The sequence below is a fragment of the Nomascus leucogenys genome, chromosome 16 (genome assembly GCF_006542625.1).
Source record: "Nomascus leucogenys isolate Asia chromosome 16, Asia_NLE_v1, whole genome shotgun sequence".
Taxonomy (NCBI): Eukaryota; Metazoa; Chordata; class Mammalia; order Primates; family Hylobatidae; genus Nomascus; species Nomascus leucogenys.
Window position 1 is genome coordinate 84,831,083 of NC_044396.1, and position 4,497 is coordinate 84,835,579.

The window sequence follows — 4,497 nt, forward strand, 5'->3', positions numbered from 1 at the left end:
GTAGAGTTCTTGGGAAAGTCAGTCTTACAACTTCTCTTGTTTTCTTTTGAAAACAGCCTGCGTAACCAGAGGCAAAGAAGCAGAATGAGGTCACACTTCCTGTTGGGCTCACATCAGTGGCATTCACACAGAGGAGTGTGCTGAAGGTTTCAAAGAGTTTCCTGGGCCAGCAGCAGGGAATGTGCAGCCCGTGTGTCAGGCCAGCTGGTTACACCCTGGTCACTGGAGGGGTGGTTTTCTGAGCTAACTTGTCACCTTTGGCTGCGAGAACGTGACAAAGACTCTCAGTGAACTGACACTTCTTGCTCATCATATGGCCACATTCAGTTATAAGTAGTGCAGAGTAGTGATCTTTGTCCAAATCACTTAAATTTATTGAGGATAATGCACTGATGCTATTAAATTCAGAATACTATTAAATAGCAAGAGCTTGATCTTATGAAAATTTCTATAGAGGCAATAGGTTTATCTAATGAAGGTTGGACTTCACAAAAAACTCTATAGATGGCATTTTACATTTACATTATAGCAGAGCTCAAAGACTTGACGGTGTTTGTGGGTAATCACACATCTGTACTATTATAAGTGATAAAAGAATTGTACATTCAAATATATATTCCAGCAACATTGAGGTGCCACTGCATAGTGGAAAGAGTGTGGGTTCTGGGGTCACATAGACAGAAATTCAACCTGTTTACCATCCTAGCTGTGTGACCTCAGATTTGTGACTTATCCCTCTGAGTTGCAGTTTTCTCAATTATAAATATAAAAATATATATGTCATGTGATGGCTTGAAGAATTAAATGAAATAAAAGAAATGAGAAATAATTGAGACCCCAACACAGATGTGCAAGGTGTATTCTTTATTTGTTTTCTGTAAATCAAGTTCTCTTCTGAGGCACCAGTTGGCCTGGCTGGCAGAAAAGTTAATCTCATCCTTTCTTGGGGTTCCCTTTCCCCCTGAGGTTCTGTCACATGGCAGGATCTTCTGTAGAACATGTTCTAGGCAGCAGAAACTGTCAGGAGGAGGGCCCATCTAATTTCAAAGTTCTCTGTCTCTGGAACTTCATGTCTAATCTCCATCCCTTGAGTGTAGACTGAGGCTGCTGACATGCTCCTTGTAAATAAAGTAAGGCAAAGGTGCTGGGTTTCCACTACCATGATGAGGCTTCCGTCTTGTTGGACTCTATTACTTTCTTGCTTGCCCGCTTCAATGAAGCAAGCTGCCATGGTGGAGAAGCATGTGGCAAGGAATCAAGAGTTGTCTTAAAAGCCAGTAAGGGACTGATGCTCCATCCAACAGCCAGGAATCCAGCCAAAAATCAAGTGTGTGAGCTTAGAAGTGGATCCTTCTCCAGTTGAGCTTTGAGCTGACTGCAGCCCCATCTAATGCTTGATTGGAACTGGGAAAGACCCAGAAGCAGACAACCCAGGCTAGCCCTGCCCAGCTCCCTGGCCCATGCAAACTGGGAGGTGACAAATTGTGTTTCAAGCCACCACATTTTGAGGTAATTTGTTACACAGCAACACATAGCAGATGCATAGCCCTAACACAGGTCACTTTCTGAGCCATCTGTCATTGCTGACTCTCTGCTGCTTTAGTGACTCCTGTAGAATATAGTCACATTTACTCAAGGCTACTTCTGGTCACATCTGCCTAGATTTACCAGACAGCTATTCTGCTCCACAGCTGTCTGGTGTTCTCTTTATAGGAATTCACAGTTCTTTCCTTCACCTTTTCCTGTTTCTCTTATCCCTCATCCTCCCACTTCCAGCCTTGGCTTATCTCTTCTAGATGAGGGAGGAAAATCTTTCTGACTTATTCGAGACCCTCTGCTCTTCCTGTGCCCACAAATCCACTTTTCCAAAGAGCTCACATCAGAAATACTTTGGTCTACTTTTTTTTTTTTAAAGATCTGGCACATATTAGAACCTTATTATTAATGATCATAATAATTGCTAACTTTAAGGAGTGCTTACTATGTACCAGGCACTGTTCTAAGGCCTTTCCACATATCAACACATTAATTGTTACATCATTTCCATGGGAGATGCTGTATTATTATTCTCATTTTACAGAAGAGCAAACAGTTTAGAGAGTTGCCCAAATTCACATAGCCAGTACGTGATGAGTAAGTAGAGCTAGGATTCAAACGCTGGTGAGGTGGCTCTCGAGTTTGCTTTCTTAACCTATAAGTGTAATGATCATATCCAACATGTGTCAGCATTTTCTACAAACCAGGCACTGCACTAAACACTGTACATATGTAATCTTGTTTCAACCTCACATAGCCCTAGAAAATAAGTGCAATTATTATCCACATGCAGGACAGAGGTTTATAGAGTTTGCATAAATCTTTCAAAATTGCCAAGGGCCAGAACTAAATTCCAACCCTATGGTTCTCCTTTCAATCTTCTCTCTTGAGGCCCACTCATCTTCTTGTTGTTTCTCAAACACTAGACACGGGTCTACTTCAAGATCTTTGAGGTTAGTGTTCCCTCGCCCTAAGGGTCACAGGGCTTTCTTCCTCCCCTCCCTCAGCTCTTTGTTCCACTGCCTTGCTACTAATTAAGTTGCCCTCCACACCACTCTCCACTCTCTTCCTGCTTTATTCTTCTCTTTAGCACTTTTTACCAAGGAATATGTCACACAATTCATTCCTTGTAATAAGAAACATACTCCTCAGCCAGAACATAAGCATTAAAAGAGCAGAGAATATTGTCATTTTTCTTCATTTTAATAGCCCGAGTATCAAGAATAGTGCTTCCCATATAGTAGGTTATCAATTAATGTTTGTAGAATTAACAAATAAGTTAATTACATCCAGGTAGACTCGCCTTCAGAACCTTTATTCTGCATGTTATAAATCAATGTTTCTAAAAGCATGTTCCACAGAATATTCAATCCTCCACTATTAATGGAGGTGATGTGTGGATGGGGAAAAGATGAGTGGCAAATTTAGGTACAAAACGTCCTAGAAAACATAGGTCTCTGTAATAGAGGTCACTATAGAACCTTTTAAATGATATTTGGACTTGCTACTATACACAGAAAACATGGTCTCACCATCTGTCAAAATTATTTGCCTTGAGAATCTTTTGGTCACATAATATCTCCCAAGACCCCAGTTCCTGAGCTATGTGTTGCAAATGTTCATGTGCTATGAATCACAGAGGATCTTACAGAAGTAAGGGAATTGGAGACTGTGTTTCATATCAGTTCCCAGGTAAAGCCAAAACTGTTAGTCCCTAAGATACTCTTTGACAGGCGGAATGCTGAAGAACTCATGTTAGGAAATGCTGACATAAATTGATGAACTTGACAAATTCAATTTTAACATACTACAAGCAATGAACCAACATGTCTGCATGCTTGCTTAAATCCCTCGTGTACTCATGATCTCTCTTCCTACCCAAGCCTCATCCTGCTCTGGAACGCTGTGTCCCATTAGATGGCAACATCTTCCACCCAATCACTCATGCCAGAAAACTGGGAGAAATTGTGACTCCTCTCCATGTTGCTTTTGAACATGGACTTGAAATCGTGATTCCTCTTCATGTAGCTCTTAGACTTATCATCTAAGTCTCCATCTCCACTATCTGCTCTGGGGATCCAGCTACATCAAATCAGTATGCATAAGCCATATAATAATAGCTATCAATAAGGTACATTACATAATGAAAAATATGAACCGGGAAGTTGTGTGTGTGTGTGTGTGTGTGTGTGTATTGCACTTGTTGCCTGGACTTCCATGCCAACATGCCAAGGTCACTTGGCCTCTCTCCAATACATTCCCCAAGCCATGGTCAGAATGACCTTTCCAATAGAATATCTGATTATGTCACTGCCCTGATTAAATCCATCAGTGCTTGCCCTTGCTCCTCTCTCCTGTCAAGTTCAAAATCCTCTTCATGGCCTGCCAGTCCTGGTAGGGTCTGGACTTGACTATTTTTCAGCCTAATTTTTCCCTCAACAGGCCCCATCTTTCTTTTTAGAATTCAACCATGCTGGCTTCCTTTCAGCTTCTCTAGCTTTGCTCCACCTCAGGCCCTTGGAATGTGCTATTTTCTTCATCTCCCATCTCTTTCTGAAAGAGCTTTTTCTCTGAGCAGCCTCTCTGACCCTCCCAGACCAGGTAGACCAGGTTATGGATCCCATAGCTGTCTGCACTTTCCTTTCAGAGGATGCATCACAATTGGAACTAATGAGCCAAGTTTCTATCCATGTTGGTTCCTTCTGCTACACTGTGAGATCTCAGAGAATAAGGAGAATTCTTTTCTAGTTTGCTATTACGGTTTCTATCATTAGCATAGTAGGCACTTAATAATATGTGAATAAGATTTTTTATCATCCAAGTCTGGCTAGGTTGTCTGCCATACATAGCACACAAGGGCCAGAAGGAGATATATGGGCCAAAGCCTGGACAGGCTACTAATCTGGAAGGAGTTGGAAGCTAGCAATTTTATCATAACAGTTATGCCACAGTAAAAATCAA